Source organism: Ambystoma mexicanum, chromosome 14, assembly GCF_040938575.1.
Source record: "Ambystoma mexicanum isolate Mex_15411 chromosome 14, UKY_AmexF1_1, whole genome shotgun sequence".
NCBI classification, from domain to species: Eukaryota; Metazoa; Chordata; class Amphibia; order Caudata; family Ambystomatidae; genus Ambystoma; species Ambystoma mexicanum.
Genome location: NC_090940.1, coordinates 525,006,342 through 525,026,005, shown reverse-complemented (window position 1 = coordinate 525,026,005; position 19,664 = coordinate 525,006,342).

Below are 19,664 nucleotides of genomic sequence, written 5' to 3'. Positions count from 1 at the left end.
GAGTAGGCATTCAGAGATTTTTTTAATCTGTTAACACGGAAATAGAGAGTCCTTCAGATACTACAGAGAAATTGAATCAAGAGATGACAACTAAAACAGCTCAGGATCAGTATTTAAAGTGTTTATTGTTTATGCAGGAGGAAAGTAGACGTCACCCAGTGGACACAAGCCTTGGACTCAGGCGAGAACTGGAATAAGGTCTGGGTGCAAAGACCAGCTCTAGTTTGCATCAGTCTGCGGACAAGTCCAAATCTAAATATACAAGCGGTGTCATTACTAATAAACAAGAACAGCTACTTCCTCTGATATTTGAAACAGTTCTTGAGGGGGAAAAACATGTTCCCTTCAACAGGACTAGAATGATGTCAATTTTTGTGACAATTCCTACTTTAACCTTGATATTGTAACGCTCACCTGATTCTCGCAGAGGCGCCGGTCTTGACTGGGCGACTACCGTATCTTCAAAGGTGATGTGTAGCACCCGGTTGGCTCTTTGGGCTGGACCTCTGTGCACTGTATGCCTGACTCGAAGAGTAAGATGTCTGAAGATAGAAAATATGGGATTAATGAACTGGGGTTATTGGGGTGTCCCTATCTCTTTCCTTTTCTCCTCTCCTGTAGAACCCCAAAGGTTAACGCTCTCACCTTAGGTAAGTGAACGCCGAGCTCTCCATCTGCCTCGGGGCAGGGTGCTGTAACCAGTTTCTTCACTGGATAGGTAGCGCAGGCCTCTTGACTTCAGAGGACTGCTGTCCGTCGTTTACTTCACGAACGATGAGTTCCAAGTATTTCCAATGTCTTTAAAAGTCTTTTGTAATGCTGTCTCTTATTTTGCAGGGTTCCGGCGATGGCGGTTGACAGGCTGAAGTGAGTTGAGGATGGACCCATATGCGGAATAGAAGCGCCTGGAAGCGCGTAAGTAAGCGCTTGTTGCTTGCTTCACGATGCGTACTAACTGTCCTTTTATTTTGCAGGTACCAGTTCGGAGCTGCTGGAGGATGCCGGAATACCCACTGAGTTCGGCGTGGATGGAGTAATGGCATGTGAGTATTTAACGTTACCCAATGTCTTTAAACGCACCTTCTTTTGTCTTACAGATGCGGGATGCAGCGCCGAAGGCCTCCGGAGCGTGCGAAGAGTTGGTGAGCTTTTGTCTTTCTGATGCCGGAATGCAGTGCGATGACCTCCAGAGCGCGTGAAGAGTAGGTAAGCCTTTGACTTTCAGATGCCGGAATGCTGCGCTAGGCGTTGATGACAGCCGATGGACCAGGTAAGAGATGCGCTGTCACTGAAGACCGTAGTGCTAACCTGTTCTTTCTTGTCTTTATAGATGTTGCTGAAGACTGGATTCAGGATGGTAAGCCTTTTTCCTTTAGGCCCAGGACCAGATGCAGAAGACACGATGAGCGTTCTGCTGCAGAGGATGCAGAATAACGCAAAGCAAGATTCATCCATCGGGTGTGGTTTAAATAGCCTCCTGTAGTGCTTAGGTGTCTTCTTCCACAGCCACGCCTAGGTAAGAAAAGAGTTCCTGCCTTCCAGAAGAGTTCCAGTGTTCTGAACCTAGGGAGTGGCTCCTGCCCCACCCAACAGGAAAAGTAGTCCCAAACAGAAGAGGATCAGAGGCTCATACTGGCAGGTCAGTAAGCAGCATGGTCTGCTGCAGGTAAGTCCACCCAAGCATTATGAGCCCGGCGCTTGCAGCGCTGGGACTGGGCATATTTATGAGCCTGGCGCCACTGGCGCCAGGACAGGGTCCAAAAGGTCCCAATTGGGACTGATTGGCACTCGGAACCTGGGTTATGGGCCTGCTTCCAAGGGAGTTGGGTAAGTCCTGGCCTTTTGGAAGCAGAGATCATGACAGATATCTTCCTCGGACTTTCGCTTTGTACATTTGTTTGACCGTGCTTATCCAGGGAACTATTCTGTTCATTTTCACTCCAAATTAGTGGAGAACCTGGTACATACAAAACATAATGAAATCCTCAAGAGAGGATTTGAAATGTATTATGGCCAATACAACGACAGAGCTGAAGACAAGGAATCTAAACCTTTTGAGTCTGGGTCGGAGTATACTAACATTAAATGTTCCATCACAAATGAAGGGCGGAGGAAAGTGTGTTTTGGAAATGACATACATAGGTGGAGTTGGTTGCCTTCTCCTCTTCCAACAACTACAGGCCATAGACCAGGGTTTTAAAAGGGAAAACTGCTCTGTTAAAACTCAGAGTTAAAATAGCCTTCTCGGCTGTCACACCAAGTGTTGAGTTCAAGTTATATAATATAATTCTAATTCTAGAATCATGTCTAAGTGATAGCCCTGTAATATATGGATATTGTGTAGCTACAAAGAGTGCAAAAAAGGACAAGAAAGGAAGACCCTTTGGAGTTATGGTTACCGCTGTAAAAAACAAGTATGGTCGGTCTATTAAAAAAATGAAATCTAATACAAAGGCAGTACTGATGATAGATGTTGTGGACAAACACAGTACCAGAGAAACACAAACCTTAGTCATTAAAATCTATTATAACCCTGTTCGAACATGTGTGGAGGAGGTAATTAATAATGTAGAAAATATTCTGGCAACATGGTTAGGTGAGCTTGAGACTAAACCGATAATTTTGGGGGGGTGACTTTTACTCTACCTGCCCTGTGCTGGAATACTGTCTTGGGGGTTTTGAAGAAGCGAACAGAGAGATCAAGACATATGACATGGTCATCCACGGTAAGAAAAAAAGTAGAGATGGTTTTTGGGAAGGAGTCTGATCCCCCCCACCTAGTTTGGAATATGCTCTAACTCAGTAATAGACTATGGCCCTCATTAGGACCCTTAGGCTGCGGCGCCGTTAAACACTTAGCACCTTACTACGAGGTCCCTTTATGGGACCCGACCTGAACGGCTGGTCTAGACCAGCCGTTAAAGTAGGGACCCGCAAAGGGACCTTGGTACTAAGTACGGTACCGCAATTTGCAGTACCGTACTTAGCATCTTCCCCAGTCCCATTGAGCCCTATGGGACTGGGGAATTACCGCCCCGCAAACCTTGGAATGGGGTGGTAATTCCCCAATGAACATTGGCGGACTCGTTACGATACCGGCACCAACCATGGTGCTAATAGCACCAGTATCGTAATGAGGGCCTATGTTTATTTATCTAAAATGGCACAAGAAAGTATTAAAATGTTTTATTTTGACAAAGACAACTGCCAGTGGCCATGCAATGTTGGATCTCATGTTTGAGAGTTATCAATTCTCTGACAAGACGCTTAAACGGGATTAGTAACCTGATTTCAAATTCAGCAGGAAACAGAGTGACACAAGTGTGTAAAAATAATAGGATGGTCAACTTGAATTTACAGAGAACGGAGGACTTATTCTGACAGAGAGTGAGAAGGCTTCCTACACTTCTCCTGTGGCTTTTCAGTCTCTTCTAGGTAGGCTGGTAATAATTCTTACGGCCAAATGTTGGAAGCAAAAAGTGTTTGTCACTTACAAAGAACACACGCATGATCCCAAAATAAATAATAGGAAGAGACTGCTTCGCTTACACCTAAGGAGGGTTAGCCAAGATTAAACAAAGGCCTAGAAAGAGAAGAAAAAAAAGGAAAGTCAAGCAATTAAACAGAAATTCAAAAATTGGCTCAAATATTATAGAGTGCACAATTACATTGAGGTAAACTTGTGGACATTACAATGAAGGATGTCAGGCGAATCTGGTGGACCTTGAATAATAAAAACAATGACCAATCCCGAGTATAATAAACCTGTGTTATGGAGGGGAATCGGATACATTTTTCTGCAACATTTAGGGGGTAATTCATAGAAGTGGCGCACTCGGCTGGTGCACACTGTGCGCGTGTGGCAGTCTGAGCCAGCCGTGTGCGCCAAAACCCATTTCAGCGCACAGCGTATTCAGGAATTTCACCATCCATAACCAGCCGTGGCGCAGAGCGGCGCAGCGACCCTCCAGCAGCACCAGTTACGCCCCTAACACCGCCACATGTGCCAAAAACATTGTACATATCCCCTACATGGCGCAAAGGCGAGGGGACCAGCATACAGCCCCCCAACCACGAAAACACGTGGAAAATTCCCTGCGCACCCCTCGGAATATGAGTACCCCACTCGTGCTAGTGAAAACACGTGTAAAAGTCCACGCGCACGCCTCGGAATACGCATACCCCACTTGCGCTAGCGAAAACGCATGTAAAAGTCCACACACACACCCCCGGAATACACGTACCCCGCTCGCGCTAGCGAAAACGCGTTTAAAAGTCCATGCGCACCACCCGGAATACACGCAACCCGCTCGCGCTAGTGAAAATGTGTGTAAAAGTCCACGCGCACCCCCAGAATACACGTACCCCGCCTGCGCTAGCGAAAACGCATGTAAAAGACCACGCGCACCCCCGCAATACATGTACTGCTTCCCACGAAGAGCACGTACAGAGCGATGGAAACCCACGTGGAACCTTCAACCCGTGGCGAGGGAAATGCCCGCGCGCACATTACATCATCTACGTGCTTACGCGCTAAGGGCCTTTCCTCGGAATTTACCCAAACGTGCTGTTTTTCATGTGCCAAATCACTCCGTATGAAGCTGGCCATGCGACAACACACGGAAGACCACGCTCCTGCCCAGAAGGCCGAATTACTGCCCCCAGAGCCCCGAGCAGCCTCCGACGAGCCATCTGCTGCTGCCTGCCTGCCTGCTGCCACCGTGCCCTGCCATTTGGTGCCTGCACATCCAGTCCAGTTGCTGTGACCACCCCTACTGGAACAGACGACTCCCGACAGAAGTTCCATCACTCCAAAGCCCAGCCCCAGGACCCAGTTGCCCATCCACACCTGCCTCGGGGGTTGCCATGTCCGACACAACACCTTCTGGCACAAGCGGCAACCCCCCAGCAGAGAGGCAGAGGGCTACCAGCTTCAGTGAAAATGAAGTTGGTATCCTGGTGGAGCAAGTTCTGGGGCATATGATGCCCTCTTCACACCATCGCGCGCCAACAATGAAGGACGGAAGAGGATCTGGAAGGACAAAGTGGGTGCCATCAACGCGGAGGGGGTGGCACCCCGTGACATCAAACACGTCCAGAATCGCTGGGAGGACTACAAGTCCAGGACCCTCAAGAAGGCCCGGCGCCTCTTGGAAGCAGCAAATGCAGTGGGGCGCCGGGTCCAGCTTACCACCCAGCAGATGAGAGTCCTGGAGCACATTCGCCCAGTGCTTCACCACCAGATCCTCAGAATGCAGGCCCGTCAGGAGTCGGGCGGTAAGTGGCCATGCATTCACATTTAAAAATGGGCATTTTGCAGTGTGCTGGTAGTTAGCTACTTGGCTGCATGTGTGACATGGGTCATGTTTGGATGTGTGTGTGCAGGGACATGATGGTGCTGCATGTGAGGCCAGTCAGGCGTGACCCACATGGATGGTGTATGTGTTACAATGCATCATGCGGAGCAGCATGCGGAACGCACACATGTATGCCTGCCTGTGTCTGTACTTTGACATGTTTGGGGTGTGTGAGATGTGTGCTGCTGCCATGGACACGCATGATGTACATGTCCATGTGTCTGAGTAGTGTGTGCGTCATGGATGCATGACACATGTCCGTGACGATGTGTTGATTCACTGATACAGCCTAGTTATCCCTTTATCCACTGTGTCTGGGGGTATACCGGGCTAGATGCATGACCCTCCGGTGATGTGTGTGCATATCCCATGATGCATGTGAGTATCAGCCCACCATTGGATGCAACTACGGTGCCTTAGACATGGATGCCAATGTATGTTACATGTGCCATGCCTGTTCCTGCATGTGTGTTGCCTGCACTGACCCATGGGTTGTGGAGGGACATGATGAAAGTGACGTTTCACAGTGCCATTCATGTGCTATTTCTTTGTGTCTAGGGGACTCTAGTTCAGTACCCTGATGTGTGTGTTCAATGTCTCCCTTTACACAGTAGCGAGTGAAGAAGAGGGCGGAGACAGCACTGTGGAGGAAAGCGGCAGGGATGCCTCCACCGGCCGGCGACACAAGGCCCAGTCACCCTCCCAGGAAATTCCATCATCCGGTAGCGAGGGGACTGGTCCCGCGTCTGCCACTACAGCTGCAGCGGAAAGGGCGGGTGAGCCCCCACAGGGGCTTGCAATGGCGGAAGATGGTGCAGAGCCATCCAGTTTGCTGGTGTGTATAGAGGAAGAGGAGGCCGCTACAGAGACGCACATGGGGCCTGGTGGGCGTGGTACCACTGGTGCAAGTGGTGCAGTCCAGGGGCAGGAGCAGGAGACAGCACAGGTCGACGCAGAGGTGCCTGTGCATGTCTCTGTCCCTGACACTGTGACTGCATCACCATGTACCAGCAGGGATGCCCCATCCCAGGCCCGTCCGCAGGTAGGGGGGATGTCCACATCATCTGGCACTCCTCTACCTGCGGACAAAGGGACCCGTGAGTCCGTCCTGATTGGTGTCGCGTTGCGCACACGTGACATTCGTGATGACGTGCGTGCTTCCTGGGGGGACCACACACATCATCACAAAGAGCTGTGTGCCAACGTGGCCCAGATGGGAGGGACCATGGTCGGGGGATTCCTCCATGTGTCGGACAGTATTGCGGCCCTCTCCTCCTCTGTGCACACTATACGCCAGTCATTCTCCCCCCTGTGGATCTGCCCCAACCAATGCAGCCAGCCGTGTGGAGATCCCATCCCTGCCACAGTCGGGAGACGGAAGTCCTGCAGGGGTGGAGGATGTGCTGGCATCATCGGTCAGGGCACATGCACAACAGCGCTGGTGGATTCCATCATCCCGGATGCTGTCGTGGTGGCAGAGGCAGTTGTGTCGGGGGCAGCAGGAGGCTCTGCGTGGGAGGCATCATGGCTCGGGGCCATCCACATCACAGGGGCAGGCATCGGTCGGAGGGCAGGAGGACCCTGGATTAGGAGTGTCTTCCGTGTGGCAGCAGTTGGGCCAGCGGATAGATGCGGAGCGGCGGCAGGCGGAGGAGGCACGGCTCACTATGGTCAGGGCGGAGAACTCCATGCGCAGGGCATTGAGGCGGGCTGAGTGCCTCGAGGCAACTCGCAGGGAGTTGGAACAGGCCATGACTTTCACATGTGTTTTCGATAGCGCGTGTGGGGTACGTGTATTCCGGGGGTGCGCGTGGACTTTCACACGCGTTTTCGCTAGCGCAGGCACAGTACATGTATTCCGGGGGTGCGCATGGACTTTTACACGCGATTTGGCAGTGTGTGCCCTCCTGGATGTGCCCCCCTTCCCATGCCCCGCAGGCAGCTCATCACCCCACACCATGCCCCACAGGCAGCCCATCACCCTACACCATGCCCCACAGGCAGCCCACATGGCACCATGCACTCGGGAGTACTGACACATGTCCTCCACCCACCCCCATTGACGGGTACCTGCCAGCAGGCCCCGACTCATGTCCCCCACCCACCAGTGACGGGCACCTGCCAGAAGGCCCCGACTCATGTCCCCCATCCACCCACTCACCATTGACGGGCACCTGCCAGCAGGCCCCGACACATGGCCCACCAAACAACATGTCCTAACAAAACAGACCCATGGTGCTAATGCCAACCCAAATCCCCCTTGCCCCCCAGTACAAGAATGCAACCATCCACAGCACCCACTCCCAAATTACCCATGCCATTACAGTCTTAAAAGAACCACCATGGCCATGCATAAATCCACAACAGACCCACACAGTGGCAACGCATGACTGAGGCAATGTTCATTGAGACATACCCAAACTTGAAAATCAATATACAATGACAAATATAACCCAAAAAAAAATGGTAATCCAATGAAAAAAAATAAACATCATGTTGAAAAAAAAAGTGCTTCATTGCCAATGTCAATATGAAATAAATAATCCAAATAAAAGAAAACCATTGATCTGTGGGAAAATTGAAAAAGAAAGTATGTACAAGTCTTCAGCTATCTACAATCCAAGTCCAAAGGGTCCATGATCCCCAAAACAAATGAAACGTACAAAAAAGTCCTATGAATAGAAAACTATATACATGAAGTGGAGCAAAGTCCATTAACTCCAAAATAAAAGCAAAAACAAAGGAAACATAACACTAATGAACTATGTACAATGGTGGCTGGCAAGTCCAACGGCTCACTTGTTGATGTTCCGGGTCACGGCATCATCGAACTCCATGTCGATGTCCCGGAGGCGGGCCTCTTCCCTGGAATCGAGGTCTCGCAGGGATGCAATCATGGCGTCCTCCAACTCCCTGCGAGTTGCCTCGAGGCACTTAGCCCGCCTCAATGCCCTGCGCATGGAGTTCTCTGCCCTGACCATACGGAGCCGTGCCTCCTCCGCCCGCCGCTGCTCTGCATCTATCCGCTGGCCCAACCCCTGCCACACGGAAGACACTCCCAATCCAGGGTCCTCCTGCCCTCCGGCTGATTCCTGGCCCTGTGATGTTGAAGGCCCCGAGCCATCATGGTTCCCACCTTGAGGCTGCTGCTGCCGTGCATGTACCCTGCTGGTCGATGCCTCCACGTCCTCCTCTTGCTGGGGTCCAGTTGTTGGGGTGGCCACCCCTGCTGGACCTCCGACTCTCGACTGTGGCAGGGATGTGTCCTCCAACAGCCTGGCCGCTGGGTCAGGGGCAACTCCACAGGGTGCCCAGGTGATTCTTGGGAAGGAAGATGGCATGGAGGATGACTGGCGCATAGGGGGTTCAGTTGAGGAGGGGGTCACTAGAAGATCCAGCACACGGAGGAACCCAGCCTGGGTGACCTGTCCTAGTAGTCACTCATGTGTACTCATGTTTGTTTTTTCCACTTTTCAGATGATGACGCAATGGAGGCAGAGGATGGTGATGTCATTCTAGACACAGGGTTGCTATCACACCAGCAACCCGGCACAAGTGGGGGTCGTGAGGTGGTAGACCACGAGAACCCACTTGTGCTCCAGACCATCGTGTCTAGGGCTGGCAATGAGTCTAGCCCGGATGATCACTCTGACGACAATGATGAGTTGGATGTGCATCATGTCCATTCATCAACGGTGAGTGATTCTGATGTGGACGAACCTCTGTCAGTGACACCTGCACTGAAGGGCCAGACAGTGGTGGGACCTCCACCTGTGGTGGATCGGAACACACGGTCATACTCCACACCAGTTGCTGATGTGCCTGGGGCATCACGTCAATGGAGGAATGTAGTCCTGCAGCCACGGGCGGTGCCAACCCAACAAGGACCGTGGCTCCTTGGGCCCCGCGGGTGTCAAGCCCAGCAACGCAGTGGCCATGCGCCACTGGGGTATACTGAGTGGGAGCAAGCCATGGTTGCCAATTCCGAACAACAGGGGGCAGCAATTGATAATATCGCTCAGCGCATGGAACGTGTGGCCCAATCCATGCTCCCCCCTGCTAGACAGGTGGATCTCCAGCAGCGGGCAGCACAGTCCACGGCCCGCTCGCTCAGGCTGGGCATGGCGGCCTCAGACAGGACACGCTGGGCTGAAATTGTGTCTCTGCGTCAAGCACTTGCTGCTCATGCAGAGGCAGACAGGGAGGCCCTGAGGGAAGACCATGCTCCCTCCAATCTACTCTGGGCGTGCTCTTGATGTCCCCGAGGCAGCAGACAGAGGAGAGGTTGCAGCAGCTTGAGAATACCATCTCGGCTGAGCTACATGCTTGCCGGGAGGTGCTCCAGATGTCATGCCAGGCCATGCATGAAGAACTCTGTGTTACACGTGTTGCAAGAGGAAGCACGCGTATCACGTGAGGTTCTGCATGCTGACCTATGTGTCATCGCCGCACAGAACCAGGCTCACCGGTCCCGCAGACTTGCTGCTGACGAGAGGCAAGCTGCGCATAGGCATGGTCAGGGTACTGTGTGACATCCACCTTTTGAGTCAGAGGGTGAGGAGGACGATGACTTATCTCCCACATAGGTCGGACCATGCAGGCGTTGACCCCATGGAGGTTTTTTTTAAATCTCAACATCATCGCATGTGGGTGTCGAGGTGTACCCTGTACCTCCCCCCTCCTGGGTGCCTCCCCCCGGGTCGTATGTGGTCATTTTTTATTTTTATAGTTAGTTTAATTAGTTAATATAGTTTAAAATTGCTCGTCTATTGTGCATTCATGTGACAGTGTGGTGCTTTGTGGTTTTTGAAAGCATCCACTGTCTGTTCTAGCTGGGCCCTTCAAGCTTGTCCCGTGTATGTGTTTGCAGCTTGGGGTCCTGACTCACATATGCCACTCCTGCTTCCCCTATCCATGGGCTCGCAAGGATGGTTCGGTGTTACAACCATTTACACAAGGGCATTAGACTTTTGTCATATCTGTGGCCTGTCTGCTGCTGTACTACTTGTGTTAGCACCCCTAGTGGGGATTATGGATGTTTTCTCCATGGCATGTCTGCAATCAATTTTTGTGAGTACATTATTGAAATGTCCATTTATTGATGTTGATTGTGATGTATGTTCTTTTCTTGCCAGTAGATGTGCTTTATGCACTTCATGCTGTAGACAGTAGCCTGCACCATTTGCCTGTCAGAGTCACACTGATGGTGGGAGGGGGCTGGATGTTGCCAATGTCAAGTTGCTGCATGTTGAGTTCAGCCCATGGGGATTGTGGCAATGGAGGATGCATTAGGAATGTGACCCAAGAGGCACAAGTCACAGTCCAGTCCTCACCTGAGATGTCCGTCTATACTACTACTACACTCTGTTCCCTTTGGACGGCACGTTGCGTCTGTCTTTCCTCTTGGACTTTGATGCTGTCTGAGGGCGCAGTTTTCCTACTGGACTACTGCTCTTTAACTTGTTTTTCACACTGGTGCCTTTAGTCCCTGTTCTTCTTTCTGGTACTGTCCTTGATGCAGATCTGTCCGCCTGTCTGTCGGGCTATTTCCGCATACTCTTACACTGCCTAGGTTTGCCTCTGTAGAATTCTGTTCAACGGCATCTTTCTGTAACTCCTCCTGTCTTTCATCTATTATATCCATGCCTTTATGTTGGCTGTTGGCTTTTACCAATGCTATTCAACTTTTGTGGCTCTTGACTTGCTGTCAGCTGTTTCCGGCTATCTCACATTCTTTGTGCCTTTCAAGACTTCTGCTGTCTCTACCTTTCTTTGTTCACACTATCTATGAATGATTGAGTTTCAGGTCAACCACGCTGTTGTGCCAGCCCCCTTGGTTATTTTCGACTCAAGTTCCAGCTCTACTTGTCATGGTACAGAACCTCGGGTTGTGTGGGAGGAGGTGGGATGTAGGTCTCAGACATGGCCCATTAAGAACCAGAATGAAGACACACACAGTAAACTTTCAATACTTGTTGATGCCTTTTATGCCATTTCTGCAGGAAAAGGAGCACCCAGACTACCTTTGCTAGCAGACACCGGTCCAAGAACTACTAAACCCTTGCCACGTTGGGTGGGGCACACGTGCGCATGCGCACGCAAGCAGAAGCACAGGGCTTGTGCTCAGACGACCGACAGAAGCAGATGTGTTTCCAGGAGCTCCAAGCAAGGTGAGCAGCACGAGGGGCCATGCCCCAGCCGACCTTCCTCCAGGCCCCTCACACATGCAAGCTAAGTTGCGCCAGTGCTGGGGAGGTTGGGCAGGTGTTCGGGAAGATGCAAACAGTACAGCTAAGATGCGCTGAGGAGAAAATGCTAAGAAGCTTTCGCAGTTGTCAGGGGCACATGCAGGGGGCGTCAGCCATATCCTCGAGTCCACCCTGCTCATAGAAGCTAAGTTATTGCCGCAGTAGCGTCCCTAGATACAAACTAATACAGCGCAAGGGGGGCACCCAGCACCGCACAAACTCGAGTGCAGTTCATATCATTAGCATATGCAAATTGCTACATGTGCTACCTATAGAAATCCACGAATGGCAGAACGCAACTTGTACTGAAGTCGCACCTCGCCGCACACGTCTAGCAGCTCACCCAAGGACCATTCTATCATGTGTGATTCTTACCACATGGTCTTCCATTTACATTTGGGCCACGTGTGGCTGCCATAACGCATTAACAGTATATGAACCATCACAGGGGCGCAAGCAAGAGGAGACGAACGAAGCAGCAGACAAGAGTGCTTGTTTGGGGAGGAGTCATTAAGTTTGAGGCATGAATGGTGTTATGTGTGTGGGAAAACACACACAGGATAGTAACTCACGCTCTCTTTGAAGCATTGAACTGCTCCTATTACCGGACCTGAGAGTGTGCAGGCAGGAGGTCAGCACTCACCCCAGAGATAAGTCTCTCTTTGTCTTGGCTTTGAGCCACTTTGTACAATGTGCATGAGGAACATGGTTTCTCTGATTGAGTATGTATAATTGTCAATAGTAGGATTTTGTCTTTTGCCTACTTTCCCTTGCCCATCCACCTCCCCTCGCCTGACCCTCTTTCCGGTTATCCTGAATACCGATGCCTATCCAAACAACGGATCCCTGACCCTCTTTCCCCGCCGGGGTCTCGGAGGCCTGTGTAAGTTTGACCTTGCAGGTGCCCAGACCGCAAAGGGGGTGGTTGGTTTGTGCCACTCCTGCGCCTGGAGACCGGAGCTGTGGCACTACCCATCAGTTGTTGCATCCTCATTGATTATTGTGTACTGAAAATGCTACCCATCCTGTTGATCCATTGTTCAACTGTGCTACCTTGGTAGTTCTTCTGTCATTCTGCTTGGACATGTGCTTGGCCACATTCAGCAACTTCTAGTCATCTACTGGAGGCTCTTCCAGGGTTTCTTGTGAGCTACAGGCTTTTTCCCAGGTTTGGGGGTTTGGCTCCTTGGAGTTCTCTGCGATTTGGTATTTTTACGAGTTAAGGTGGCCTCTGAGGGGGCTGGACCCTATTTCCAAGCAGGGTAGAACAAGGAAACCAAGGGGTAGGGGGATCCTGAAGTCAGGTAGACTCGAAGGAAGAAGCCAACAGACCCCAGACAGAGTTCTTCTGAAGGTCATGGTGATGAGTAAATGAGGGAGGGGCTTTTGATGTCGGACAGTACCCTTGGGCTACAGTGTTTGGGCACTCTCTGACATTGTCATTGTGGGGTACTACGTACATGATGTGTTCTGCTGGTCAATGGTTGTTCCTGTGCTGGCTTTACTTTTCAGGTGTCAGGGGATTGTTGTGGTTTGACATCCTGCGGTGTACACATGGGCAATGTTCACATGTGATGTGTACAGGACACTGAGGGCCACTTGATTTCACATGCATGCGTTGCGTGCATGTCCCTACTGACACACACACTTACACAATGCTCCACCACACATACAACCACCCTTCCATGCCCACACGTGCACATTGATTACCTTCACTGGCATGCTGTGTCCCTGCAGCGCATGATCACTTACCATTTGGGGATTGTGTACATGCTTCAATGGGTTATTTCTGTTGCTTGTCCTTTTTATATGATGCTCAAGGTGTAACCCCAACAGAATGGCTGCTCACTGTGCTGTGTGCTGAGCGGTGTGTTGCAGGAGACATACACAGCGCACGGGTTAGGGATTTGAGGATTTGGCTTGGACAATGTGCATGCCAACAGGTATTCTGTCTTTTTTTGATGGTACCGCCGGTGGCATGCATTTGTGTATGACTTTGTATCTGGGGGGGTTGTTGGTCAGTCATTTGACCTGATTCCATGTCAGGTGTGATTGTCTCAGGCCTGTTTCCATTTATCACATGTCACTTTGTATCTAATTGGTAATGTGTTGGGCTTTTGGTTTGCTCTTTTGCTGTTGCATGTCATGTCATGGTGTGGCAGACAAGGGTGATGTGGGTTGGGAGGGTTTGGGTGACATACCAGTGATTGTCATGGCCTGTTTTGCAGGGGAGGTGGTGTGATGTACACCTTGCATGTGTTGCTTTTGGTCACACAGGATTGGTTATGTTTAAATAGCTAGGGATGCACACAATGTGGCACTTCCATAGCAACATTCTCAGGGTGGTAGGGCTCTGACAGTTGACTGTCTCTTTGTCATCATCGATTGTCACCTGGTATGTGCCAGGCCTGTGTGCACTCCGGAGGGGTGGGAGTTTAGGTGAAAAATGTGGCCACAAGCTGGGTCCGGGCTGCCTCACCACATGCCCTTTCCCCTCCCATGGGCAGTGCCTGCGCCTGTGGTTTGGGATATGGGGGCACCACCATGTCCACTGGTACGCCCTGCCGTGTTGCAACATTGTGCAGGACACATGCTGCCACAATGATCCTGCACACTACTGGGTGTGCATATAGTAGCTGCCTGTCAGAGCGGTTAAGGAAGCGGAAGCGTGACTTGAGCACTCCGAATGTGCGCTCCACTATGCCCCTGGTTGCAATATGGGCAGCGTTGTATCTTACCTGGGGTGGTGTGCTGGGGTTCCGTATTGGCGTCATCATGTGGTTGCTCAGAGGGTAGGCACTGTACCCTGGGGAGGTGATAATGGTTGTGATTAGTTGGGTTTGTGTATTTGTCTGTATGTGACATGCATGCATGTGCACAGGCATTTGTACTCACCTAGGAGCCATGTGTCGCCATGCTTCCCAGCTTCCAGGGCCCGACTCAGGGCGGACATTCTGTATATGAAACTGTCATGGGTAGACCCAGGATAGTTTGCATACACAGAGGTGATGATTCCCTTGCCATCGCATACAACCTGTATGTTGATGGAATGCCAGTGCTTGCGGTTTCAATAGATGTGCTCAGTGCCCCTAGGTGGACGTAGGGCCACATGGTTGCAATCTATGGCACCAAGCACTTTGGAGAAGTGTGCCACCCTGTAAAAGTCCAGGACCACGGCCTGCCTTTCTGCGGGTGTTCTGGGCATGTATATGTGCCTACGGACTGAGGGGCGCGCAGTCATGATTGCCAACATCTGGTGCAAGCAGCGTGACTGCGTGGCCTGTGAGACACCCCCAGCTATGGCAGTTGTCTGCTGAAATGACCCAGTGGCTTATAAATGCAGGACATTGAGCACCTTTTCCAAGGGGCTCAGTGCTTGGGAGCACAAGATGGGTGATGTGAGGTCATCCTCGCACTTAGTGACCAGGTCTAGGATGATACGAGGTGGAAACCTATACCTGCCATAGACCTGTTCAATCGGCATCCCAAAAAGGCTGGTCCTGGGCAAAAAAATGTGGGGCCTGGCTATTCTCCTCCTCCTGCGGTATCCCACGATCAGTGCTGCGACAAATGGGGCATTCATCGTAGCTGTATATACGTGTTTGTTGTTTACGTGCACATTTATACTGCGCGGGGAGGCTTCCGTCTGCCTTCGTGTGGCGGACGTGTTTACGCCTGTGCGCGTCTTTTGGCGTGCGTGGGTTTCCCATATTCGATTCCATGAATACGTGTTGTCCGCGTGCGTTCCATGTATTTCCCTGCAGTACTTCCCCAGTTACGCCTTCTTTTTCACGCGTTGTTCCCCATTCCGCATGTTCCGCCCCGTGTTCTGCCCGCTTTTTGGTGTGTGCGCTGACGTTGTGTGCTTTCGCTGTGCGCGTCATGCACAGCATTCTGGATGTTGCAATGACGTTTGCGTCCGTGTGCGCCACCCATACATTTGGCGCACATCCCGGGGAAAACACGCGCAGGGCCTTCCATGAATCGCACACGTGCGCATGTGCTTGCTTTTTCACGCTTGCGCCACCTTGCGCCACGGATTTCGGCACACATTTTTTCCATGAATCGGCCCCTTAGTTCATACATCACAGAATTGGGCCCTGTAAACACACATCCTGACAATGCCAAGCGCTGGTCCAACAGCTTGTAGAATGATAAGATTGAAGATCTGATAGTTAAATTAAAAAAATCTTGTGCCTGTGGACTGGATGGCAAAAGCAACAGTTTACTGAGACATTATAGCAAGTTATGGTCATACATTCATGTTAGGCTTTTTAAGAAAATAGTCCAGAAGGAAGCTATTACGCCTTCTTGGAATCAAACTACAATTGTACCTATCTATAAAAAAGGCATAAGAAGTGATCGTACCAGCTATCGACCAATCGCTTTAATAGATGCCTCAGCTAAAATCATGGCAACTATCTTTTTAAAGAAGTTAATAACTTGAGCCGAGCATATCAATCTGTTTAGGCTGTTCCAGATGGGTTATAGGAGGGGAGTGGGTACAATTGAGTGCTGTATGGCATTAACTACTTGTATGTTACACGTTAGTGATGGTGTAGGTATAATACTCTATGTGGTGGTCCTGGATTTATCCTCTGTGTTCGATAATATTGATCTAACACGCTTGTGGTATACACTTGTTGAGTGGGGGATAGACCCAGGACTGCTGCAAATGATTCATTGCTGTACTCACATAATGTGCTTACGATCAGGTTAAAGTCATCCGGAACCTTTTCTAGCCACATGTCTTTGGGGCAAGAAATCCACCAACGATATGTTATTGCACCTACATTATTTAATCTTTACTTGGCAGATTTATGGAATTAATGCAAACGATGCAGGGTTATCCTCCAAGGTGTGGGAGTGAGCACATGTACTGTTTAGGTTTTGTGAACGATTTTATCCGGATGGATTACACCCCAGCTGGTCTGCAAAGGTTCTTGAATGGAGCAACACCCTTTCTAAAAAAAATGCCATTTGGAGATAAACTGTACTAAATCATTTGTGATGACGGTAACTTCAAGACAAAAATTGGAGAGATACAAGTGGTTTATAAATGAGATTGGGGTTAGAGAGATTGGATCTTTCACCTACCTAAGTTTTGTGTTTTCAGCTAAAGCTGCTCTCTTCAAATATAAGGAGGAAAAGGAGGAGAAGGTTAGATCTTGAATCTCTTTGCTGAAAGTGATCAACCACAAGCTTTGTGCTTTCTATCTCGTTCCTTTGTTAGAATGTTATCATCTGAAGGTTACCCCTATGTGTTCATATGGCTTAGAACTCACTTTGTTTTCATCAAGAAGGTACCTGGTCAGTTTTGAGGGTTATGTTTTGAAGGAGGTCATGGTCCTCCCTAAATCTGTACCTATTAGTCCTATTCGGTTAGAATTGGGCTTGTTGTCTTGGTGGGCACAGTATATGATGAATTCCATTCTTTTGTACAAAAGAATCTTGAATTCTGAGAAATCTTCATTTGCATTCAATTTTTCTGAAATGCTCGAGAATGGTTCCAACTGATTTTTGTCAAAATTACATAGACAGTGTTTGAAGATTATGGTGCTTGCAGACATCTCTATTTTAGGTTCTTAGGTAATAATAAAAACAAAAATTCAAAGGTACAAGATATCAGATCTAAATGATCTGCAAAGATTAAAATTGTATTCGAAAAATGCCATTCATTATACTCTCATTCATTATATCAGACCCTATATACGTACATTTCCATCAAAAATATTTTAGGCGGGACTGCGCATGCGCAAGCCGCGCATGAGGAGCTAATCGCATAGGCTCCCGGCGGCCGTGGCAAAATATCCTGAAAAACCTCTGTTTTCTTGAAAATACGCCCAACCTCGGACAGCATCGAGGCAGCGGATCTACTCAGGCAACAACTCCTGCAAGCTGTGGCATAATCGTACCCGGGAACAGGAGTAACGTCCCGGAGTCCGCCAGCGCGAGACTCGCCGCCATTGCTGGGTGGATGTGAGCGGCTGCTCCGCCCCTCCCCTTCGGGCTGCTGTGGCCTTCGAGGCCCCGGGGAGCGGGCAAACCTGGGACCATAGACGGCGACACCACACCAACGCCAACGGACCACTGCCGGGAGACATCCACCCCTCCCCCCTGATGGAATCCAGGCACGGTGGCCAGACGAGGACCCGAATCGCGGGTACGGCCAGAGCTGACGTCCCGCGCCTGTGGCTGCCGCGACCCGGTCCCCTGGCAGAGGACCGCCTCGTCCACGCGGCAGCCAGGCATCTACAACGCACTGAGCGGCTGGACGCCGACAACGCGGGGCGCCCACTCTGCGCTGCCTGACTCGGCACCATACACTGGGACGAGACACGCACTGCGGTGCAGGAGCCCCTCCGCACCCCCCCATCAGCGAGACTGCAGCACCTGGGGGTGAGACGTGGTGAGGAAAAAGGGAAGACAGGAGGCAGCACGGCACCGCGCTCCCCCAACGGCACCAACAAGGTACGTGCAACCTCCCCCTCAACCCTGCAAACAACTGGACAGAGACCTGCACTGGGGAGGCAGCACACCCTTCTCTCTTTTTCTTCAATATAAAAGATCTGCTAGAGGGAGAGCTGGGCGACGGGGGCTGACCGCGCTCCCCTCCCCCAACAATATAAGCCCCCTGAACCTGTGACAGCGCCTGAAGCTTCCCCCCCCCACACTGCACAATAGGTCAGGGGCCCGGGCATCGGGCAGCGGGGCAGCATCTGTGTAACACGGCCGCTTAGGGACAGGGGTTCCGGTTGAACTGACCATAATCCGGCAAGCATAAAGTACTGTACAAATACTCCATATGGAGGAAGAAAAAACTCAGGGTGAAATTACGCATTGGGGCAAAACCCCAAAACCGCACCGGGTCAGCCCAGACCTGGGATCCTGGGGACCATCAACGGTGGGAGAACTCGCTGCCACTCCACAACCAACACACACAGGAGAGGCACTATTTTATAAGGTTGCGCGCACAGCAGGTTGCTGGGGACTAACGCCAGAGGCTGCTGCCCTCTACACGCTACTTATGAAAAGAACATAGTCAAGGCTGCGTGCACGGCCCTTGCGGAGGTGTACCTGTGGATGCCCCCCAGAGGGCACACGACCCCCCAACCGACACAGCGGGCCAACCACAGCAAAGGACTCGCCCCCAGCGGCCAAGATAATCCCGCTGGCGCCCAGGAACAGAATTGCGGCAGAAAGACGTACGACAAGCCCACCCCAACTCGGAATCCAAGATAATCCCCTGCGGGGCATCAGCACGATCTACCCAGTCTTAACGCCTCATGCGAACCACCGACTCCGCCATGGGCAAAGACAAGGCTAAGAAGCACACCCTACAAAGCAAGATGGACCTTTACACAGTCGAGCCCCCCGCCACCCGTCTGGAGATACAAACCCCGGCGGAAATGGAAATCAGGGAAGAGACTCAGGACCACCAGCTCTCCCTGAGCGACCTAATGAAAGCCATTGGGGACTCGAGAACATCGCTGGAACTCAAAATTGGTGGAGTCTCCACGGAAGTATCCCTTCTGCACCAAGATCTCCGCAACTTTTCGTCCAGAGCCGGCGAAGCGGAACGGAGTATTGGACACAGAAGACAAAGTCCATCACTTGGAGCAGCAACTTGCTACAATTGCCCAAAAAGTCAACCAACTTGAATACCGTGCCAAAGACGCCAAGGGCAGGGCACGCCGCAATAACCTCAGGATTCTTGGGATTCCAGAAAAAGAGGAGGGCCCCAATGTTGAACTCTTTCTAGAGGACTGGCTGACTCATATCTTCGCCCCCAAAAAATTGTCGAAATTCTTTTACATTGAAAGAGCACATAGAGTACCTACCGGGCAGCCCACCCCAGGAGCCTCGCCCAGAACAATAATTGCATGCCTCCTCAATTATCGGGACCGAGACGCTATCCTGCAGATGGCACGGCCCTCCGGCCCAATCACGTACAACGGATAGAGAGTGGGGTTCTACCCGGATTATACTAAGGAGGTTCAAAAGGCTCACCAGTCGTTTGACTCAGTCAAGAAGAAACTCCAATCCCTGTCTATCAAAT